Genomic DNA, 9,399 nt, shown 5'->3' with positions numbered 1-9,399 from the left:
CCCTCTTCAGCTAGTAAAGAAAGGTCACTTTTCTTCTGCTTGAAGGAAGTCACATCAGGTTTTATATGCTTTAATTTTGTTTTATCTTTTCTGAGTAAAAGCAATAGGATATATTTAGGATGAAATGGCTATTTGTAAGTAAATGGCAGTTCACTGACTGCAAAATATTTCTTATGAAACCTCTCAGGCTCTTTCTGAAAGGAGACTCAGCTGAACACACCAGCCCTATCACACAGAGGTGCTGAACTGGGGGCTGAAGGTTCCAGGATTTGCAGTTCAAACTGAAGATCAGCTCCCAGGCTCTGCAAAAATGAGAAGCAGAAACCCTGGTTCAAGTCAGAGTTTTATAAACCCTGCTGCAGAGCTCCAACTGGGCTGCACTCCGATAGCATTTATTTGGATAATAACCAAAATAAAATAAAAATTAAATTCTCCCTGTAACCTGCTCTATTCCTCACTATTCTTGCAGACTTATTTTAAAAGACCTTCTAGAGAAGGGCTATTTGCTCGGAAAAGCAAAAGCTGGAGACTGGTAGCAAAAAAATAATTTTTGAGTTTGTTTGTTCCTTTTCTGGACTGAATTCTATATATCTCAGTTATATTAATAATAACCAATAACATATAATTATATATGCATAAAATATATATAATTCTGCATTGTATATACACATTAGTTGTATCTGTAATTAAAGGAAGATTAATACAAGGACTGATAGCAGGAGAAATTTTAAGTGTGATCAGAGTAGCATTAATTTCTATTCACCAACTTGCCACAGAGCATGAAAAGAAAATTCTTTAATGAATAATAACCCTTATTATGCACAATATACCATAAAACAAAACTGGCGTAAAATGTGTGGATCAAGATATTAATGAAAATGAATTTAAAATATTGTATATGATTATTTTGGAAGGACATTTAATTAGCAGACAGTGGTAATGTCCCTTACAGTAATACTGTGTTCTCACACATTAACCCAATGTTTTCTAGAGAATGTAAATTAAGCTTCTCCAAGTGGGAGAGGACTGACAGCTGTGCTCTGACCCCACACAGATGTCAGGTACTCAGTGTGCTGCTTTGGATCAGAGCACAGACTTTACAGCCCTGTAAGACTTTATTCCTTCTTAACAGGAACCTGGCCAGAGATACTCAACGTCAGTATGTGATTGGGCAATATAGTTGAATTTACATTCATGCTACTAGGTTGGCTTCTTCATAACTAATGAGCACATAACAGTCTGTCTGGTTGTGCTAACCTTTTATTTTATTTCTGGTGTTATTCTCAGGCATAAGTCTAAGAAAGGAAGGAATCTACTACTGATGCAAATAAAAAAGTAAAACTCATTTTACCAAATTCCACCAATTTTACCAGATTCAGAGCTCCATCCTGAACTTCAGTGATTATGAAGGAATACAGACAGGCCTTGTAAGAGGCAGAGAAACAAGAAAAGCTCTGACCCACGTACCATGAAGTTGTACCAACATGTGTCCTTCCCTGATTAACCTCAGAAAACCTGGCCTTCTGTCCAAAGCTGAAGCCACCACAGAACCTCTTTAAAATATATAGTAGAAGTAAGCAAACCCCTGCATTTTTAATACAGACCAGCTAGAAAGTCTCAATGTTACAATATTGTGTTCAACATACTAAACTACTTTTTTTTCTTAAATGGACATCTGTGAAGGTCCTTTGTTCTAATTTATCTCTTTTCATCTGCTTATGTATCATGACCAGCTGAAAAAAAAAACACCTTTTGCAATGAAACTGGAGCCATTTTCTTTCTAAAGTCGCTACTTGTGAAGTGGATTTTAGTTGTCTCTAAAAACTGTATATTTGAAGATGTCCTGTCTTGGGAACACTGATGATTGCAGATGAGATGCCCTACCTCAAAGAAATGAACTGGACTGCTTTACTAAATTTAAATTATGCTTCGTAAACTGCATAAAATAGAAAGAAACAGTATGAATTTTGTATAGCTTTATAAGGCAAAGAGTTCCTCTAAGTTCTGTATAAGTGCCTTGACTCCATCAAGATGAAGATTTAAATGTAATCTCATCTCAAAATACCCTTTTAGGGTGTTCTTACACAGCTTGAATTGAACAAAGCAAATTTGAATTACTTCATTCAGCTGCTGAGGAGCTCACCATAGCAGAGGAAGATTCTCAGCTGGTGCATATAGGGAAGACTTGCCACACACAAGCTGCACAGAAATTCAAAGACAGAAGAAGGTCAAAAGAAAGAAAACTGAAGTCAAAACTTTGTGGTAACCCTGGTATAATAAATATTCACTGCTTCCAAATTAGGGAAGTCCTGGAACTTTTGAGTTTAATTCCTCTGGAATGCAGTGGAGAGATCTTGTACATAAAGGAGGAAAACTTCCCTCAAACCACAAAATCAGACAATGTGATTAATGAGATAAATGTAGGTTACAAAATTAAATTTGATGGGTCTTAATAATGAAATAGATGATGAGGAACCCATAATTACTGCTGAGGTTTTTTAATCATCTTTTGTCATTCTGAATTTTATTATAGTTCATTGTAGCCATTTAACCTAGATATTATTACTACCAATAGTAGGGAAATGTAATATAGTGATTCATCTATAAAGAATGTAGTAAAGCATGTGAAAAAAATCCATTCCTAATGGACACTGACAGATAATAAAAACTACAGAGGGAAAGATGCTTGGTCCAAACCATCATCATTGAAGAATATACTTTTTATTATATTATAGTATTTATTGTGTGCCTATGCAAATCTTCTTGAAAGCAAACTCAATGAGATGAATATATTTTCCCTTGAAAATAAATTTTCCCTTCAAACTTTTACTGCTGTTGTATCCGGACTTTCTAATGACAAAAAATGATTGATTGTTACCAAAACATGAATTTCATCTTAGTGTAATTTCTTATGTACCATAGATACATCTAGAATTCTTAGCTGTATGTGTAATGGGAAGGAAACAGAATTCAAAGGAGTTGGAAGGACCATCTGTTAGTCTCTGTTTCAGAATGCTTGAACCACCATATATTTTAACTTCTCAAACAACTGGAAAACATTTTTTTTTGCCTTCAGAATGGCAAAGGCTTGGCTTTTGAAGCTGCTGACCTGACACTTTACAAGTATGAGTTCCTCTATTTCCTTTTTTTTCTATGAGCTGCCTGAATAATTTGGAACCAGTCACTTCAGGTTTTTGTGCCTTGGTCTCCCTACTTTTCTTTGAATGGATTTGATATTGACCTAGTTTTATATAAAGTCCTATTTCTTTTTTGCTGTATTCACCGATTGAATTTACTATTATCACCAAAGCAGTGAGAAAATCTGGGAGTGAAGTTAGACACTTATTTTTCCTTACTTGTGTTGCCTTCTGGTGAATTCAGTGGTAAAACACTGACTGACAAATAAGTGCAGAACATTTTAGCCAGCATGTGGTGTGTCAGATGCTGAAATGTGATGCTATGTGGCAGTATTTTATCACTAAACAGCATTGTCACACAGCATACACAGATGCCTAAATTAAAGTGGGCCCAGAGAGCCTAACAAGAGCAATACATTTAACTTGATTTGTACAGCTCATTAGAAAGGCAAATAATTTTAATCATGAATTTTTCTGTTGTCTTTTTTAGGCAAAATATTGCATTTTCATTTGTTTATTCAGCTTTGATTTTATTGAAGACACTGGAAATTTTATCACAAACTTGATGCATTTTTAATTAATCTTAAAATCACTTATATGTTAGAAATTAAAATCTTGTTTCAACAGCTCTTAATTTTTTGACTAACTCATATTTGTAAAAGGAAGCCTATTAATGCCGAGGTTGTTATTTCATGTGTACTATCTCTTGATAACATTATTGAAGTGTCTAAAACAAGTAAAAATTAATACCCACTCTTTTCTGTCAAGGCTATGTATCTCAATGGAAGGTCCTTTAGGGTTTAATCACCTTGTTTTCATGTTTGAATAAATTTCAAAATCTATCCCTGTCTGCAGCAGTAAGACCTATAACAGTAGAATTCAATACCACAACCCTGCTATTTATTTTCTGAGCCTCATATAAATATGTGATCCTTTTGTTTACATAGCTGTTTTCAGAAATGAAGATGTTATTTTATTTTATTTGTGCATATTGATTAGCCTTGGAATTCAGTCTGTTGACCTTTTACAAAAGCCTGGAGAATGCTCCTGCCCTCACTTTGCTCTGTAAGGATGTCAGAGTGTGAATTAAATGTTCCAATTTTTTTAATAGCTGTAAAAGGCTGAATGGAAGTAGACTTTGTACTGGTTTTATGACTAATGTGGGAAACTAGCCAAAGAGAGTTCTGAAAGGTTGGAATGACCTTGATAGTGTTAGTGTCTATTCATTGCATGGAATATTGATGTGACAGACAGGTGCTTTGTAAAGTCCTATTTTAAATGAGTTACTGACTTACCAGAAGGAAAAGGCATTTCAGAGACCAAGTCTAAATAATTTCACTGTTTATAATTCCTTGCTATTGGTTTCCAAAGGCAACAATTACATTTCAATGTAATATTTTGCATGTAGCAACTTTATAGCTATTTTAGAATATATGTTGCCAGTGTGCATAAACACTAGACTGTGACTGAACTAATTTTGATTTAATTTGACATGTCAGGAGCCTTGACTCAACATGTGTTACTCCTTAATCATTTAACCAGTGTCAGTAGAATCCAAAATGGCAATTTTATACCTGCACTAAAAACTTGACTATGAAACAGAACTCAGACACTGACACAATTATTTCATTCTCGTTTTAGTGACAAATTAAAACTGACAAAGAGGAAAGAAAATTAACAAACTTTGAAAGGGAAGCATGTACAGTCTAATGGATTAATCTCTAAATTCACCTGCCATCTTTCTGTTACTCTAATAATCCCAGAAAAAAAGAACTAATGAAGTACAATGAACACAGAAGATTTCCACAGGTCTCAAGCCCAATGACATATTTAAGAATCTACCAGTTTTCCCAGTATCAGCTCATAAGCTCATTTGTGGCTCAGTTTAACCTCAAATACTTACTTCATGTGAAATACAGTCTACAAAGACTCATACCAGGTTTTTAAATGTTAATTATTTGAGGAATTATAGATCTTATTAAATAAAGTCATGGGTTTTTATCACAAGCTATAGGTTTCATTTGCTAATGTGGGCAAAAATAATTTGTTTAGATATCCTTGATGCTGGGTTTAGATATCCTTGATGCTGGGTTTAGATTTGGTAGACTTATACAAAAAATGGTGTAGCTGTAAATACAATTAATTTCATTATTTGCATAAACATTCTTATGAATAAAATTGTGTGCTTACAATTTCATTGTACCTCCCTGCTTTTTTGGGACAGTTCCCAACTCCAGATCAAATTCTTGTCTCAGTGGTCACAGACTCACATTTTGCTCTTCCATGTTTGTCTTGCTTGCTTCTTTAATTTATAGAAAGTGTTCCATATTCTAGTAAAACACTTGGTTTTGGCTAACTATTAATTTTGGTATTTTGCTCCTCTGTTTGTCTTTTATCTTAGCCTTTCACTTTAATCATACTCTAGTGGTTCCTGCTTTAGAGACAATTACCTTTACTTCAGAATCCTTTACATAAAGATCTATGTGGGTTTGTTTTTTTTTTTTCTTGAGAAAACGAGCAGTGATTAGCAAGGTAAATGCCAGGGTTCCTCATTTTCTAATTTGCATCTGGAAGTGGAGTGCATCATTCCATCAAAATTCCAGTTCTCTAGACTCAAAAGCAGCATCATGAAATAGTACTTGCTGTACAGTGCTCATGGACTCCATATTTTCCCCTGACATTCTCTTAATACTGCTTTTTAAAAATTGCTTAGCTACCTTCTGCAAAATATGGCAAGCTTCTAGATAGACACGCCTATGTAGATTACAGTTATATGATTGATTTTTAAAAAGATTCAGGAAAAATATCTTCAGGAGCAATGACAGAGTAACAGAGGATAAGCTCTAAAACAGAAAGGGAAACCTAGGATAAAGTAAGAAGCTGTGACTTGTCCAACAATTTCCAGCTGTCTGATAGGTGTTGAGTGCTGCCAAGTTTCACAAAATGAACAGTGAAGATCTGCACATAGCTCAGTCAAATGATAATTTTGCACATAGACCTAAGTGTATTTGTCAGGACGAAACTTTACATTGTATTTGGATATCACAACATTACAGTATAGTGGCATTTCAGCAAGTTTATTTACTTGCCATCAATGTACCGTATTTTAACTTAATTTTATTGGTATCCCTGAGGTAAGATAACTTGAATTTGTCCCTTTTTTCTGGTTGGCTAATTTTCTTTTAAAATTTTTTAAGTAGTTTGTTCATTGATTAAAATACCAAACTCCCCATGCAATTTTATAATTCTAAAGGCAGTTAGTTACTTGGTTGGTTTTGTTTCGTGACTTTTTGCATTTTGTTTGTTTATTTGGTCAGTTGGTTTGGTTTGGCTTGTTTGCTTGTTTTGGGTTTTGCTTGATTTTTTTGTTTGTTGGTTTTTTCATTCATTGGTTGGTTTTGGGTTTTGTTTGTTTGTTTTTGTTTCTTCCATTTTTTGTTCATTTGTCTTGGGTTTTGTTTTGTTTATTTTAATCTTGATTAACCTAAGATTTTGATACCAATTTCATGGTCTGGTAATGGTAACACCTGATAGTTTTTTATGTAGAATGACTGTACTCTCCTTTACAGCAAGCTGCATGCTTTAATTATGTATCAGTCTGGCAATGCAAGCCATGAAAAACAACAAAAAAGAATCACACTGCCGCTTAGGCCAGACATTGTCATTTTGATAACAAATATACATTCATTATCATGGTACTGGAAATAAAAAAAACAATAATTACATCAAGAGTAATGAGCATTCAAGGTTATCTGAGCTTGCTAGCACCCAAGGAGTGTGTGACGGCTGGATCAGAAGGAACAGAAGCACAGTAGGTTCAAAATTGCTGGTACTCTACATTGGTCATGGTACTGTGAAAAGGTTTGTTTGATATCAAACTTGATGTTCCCTTTGCTGGTTCAGGTGGCACATCAGCAATATGCTGAACACATGGATAGGTCTGGATTCCATTCAGAAAGGTGATCCTGGAGGACAAAAATTAATTGTCTATTAGCTTCACCACTGCGATTCTTTGTCCAGGAAATGAGACTCCTATGTTCTGCTTGGCCTAGAAATCTTAAAACCCTTGGCTTTTGCATCTCAGGAGATCATCCGATTGGGATGGAAGCTAGATTCTCCTCCACAGATCAGGATCCTAAAACACAGGAGTCCAATGTGTAGTAATTTAGGGTTTTTTCAGACGTGTTGTACATATATATCTACATGTATATTTGCATACATATTCTCTTTAGACTTTTTTACCTGCCTTAAGAGCACGAGTGCCTATTTTTCTTCAGTTTATGAAGAAAAGGCTTTGTTCCTGAAAAACCTTTACACCAAAACAAAGAAAGCTTTACAATATTAAGGAAGGCCTTAACTGTATCTTCTTTGACTCATTGTTCCTAATGTTCTTTTCAGGCATGCAAGGCTTGAATGACTAAACCAGGCATTTAAGGCAATGAAAATCATGGTTCATTTTATAAGAAAAATAAACCTTATTTTCTTGTTCTTTCTATAATATTAACAATGTCCCTTCTCTCTTTCAATGTCCTAATCAGACTATAGATACAAATTTTCACTGTTTTTCAAGGGAACTGGATCTCACTTGGAAATTTGCTGCATTTAGTTTTCTGTAATATTGCTTATATATTTTTAATGACTACTACGACACAAGTTACTCCTGCTTATCTGGCATAAGGTGATTTTTTTCTGAAAACTAGCCTGAAAGCCAACTTACTACATGTTCAAAGCTTTCCAAAATGTGCTATGCCCAGGAAATGGTGTGTGCCCCATAGAAACCCTACTCAATTTAATCTTTCCAGTTTTCTTATCCAACTGTTCCTTTTTTTTTTTTTTCTTAAGTAAACTATCATCTCCATAAGATTGATATTGACATCAGGGTCAACTCTTGCCCTGTAGTACTCCTGGGCAATTAGAAAATGAAAAGCTAGTAAGGAGATGAATGGTAGATATTGGAGTAAGTTAGATGACCTTTGCTCCACAAACAGGTTTTGTAACCTGGTCTTACGACAAATGAAGAAACAGTAAAACATAACAGAAAAAAAAACCCAGATGTAGCAGAAGCTCTGTCCATATAAGTGTTAAAACAGTTTCCTAGTGAGGGGGATTAAGGAAAGAGTTTTGGGAAAAATACAGAAAAATCAACATCTTCCATTGTCCTCTCTCAGCTTCTAGGATCAGAGATATAACATGCACATACCAGCAGCCTGTACTCAAGAAAGGAAGAAGTGATTCATTGTTTACTATTGGAAGGAATCTAAATATTTATTTATTTTTAGGTCTTTGGAAAAGAGAAGACCATTATAACAACTTAATTTGATTTCTTGAATAATATAGATCATAAAATGTCATCAAATGATTCTTCTGCCATGCCCTTTAAAAGTTTTGATCTTGATTTCAACTATAAATCCAACACATATTCCACTTACCCTCATGAGTGTATATATGTATGAGTGACTAATTCCTCATATATTAGAATTTCCCATTTCCATTTTATGTCCTTGTTTGAATAAATCACACTCACACTGACACCTCATTTTATTCTTTTCTTGTAAAGTCCAGAAATCAATTTTGGTATTCACCCCTAACTTTTGACTCACCATTTTCATTTTCTTCATATTTCTCTCTCCAAACACAGTTTTCAGAATTTTACTATTTTAAAATCTTTGCTTATCATCTTGTGTTTCTTGCCTTATCTTTCTTTGCCCTATCTTCTATCTCCTGATCTTTGTTCTCTATTGGCTTTCCAAGCTTATACACTTTTCCATCTGGCTTTCTTAGTAGAAACACTGTGAACATAGCTAGGTGAGATGGGTTGTTGTTTCAGTTTCTAATGGAACAGTAGCTTGCAGCAGCTATCAAAGGGAAAATTTGCTCAGGTTTGAAATTCTAAACTAAAGAAAGCTCAGAATGTTTGGAAACATAGAAGTCAAAGTTGTTAATCTTTCTCCTAAGGAAAAAGTGCAAGATTTTAAACAGCTGGATTGAATTTTTGGATCTGACTGTTCTAGAACCTGCAGATCTTAGTGCAAGAAAGTAGTTTTTGAATTAAAGGGAGTACCATTGCATTGAAATCATCCAGTGAAAACTGTTCTAAAAGAATTATGTTAAGGAAGTGGGTAGCTTCATTAACAACTGAAGGCACTGGTGAAACACATTTTTCTTTCCTAATAGTAGAGAGGAATTTGGGCATTTCTGTGGAAGTGAAGAGACTGAAGTAAATTTCCATAATCCTTGCAGAATGACACTGGCGAGATCAGAA

The sequence above is a fragment of the Zosterops lateralis genome, assembly GCF_965231275.1.
Source record: "Zosterops lateralis genome assembly, chromosome: 1".
In the NCBI taxonomy this organism is placed as follows: Eukaryota; Metazoa; Chordata; class Aves; order Passeriformes; family Zosteropidae; genus Zosterops; species Zosterops lateralis.
This window is presented reverse-complemented; position numbering follows the sequence as displayed.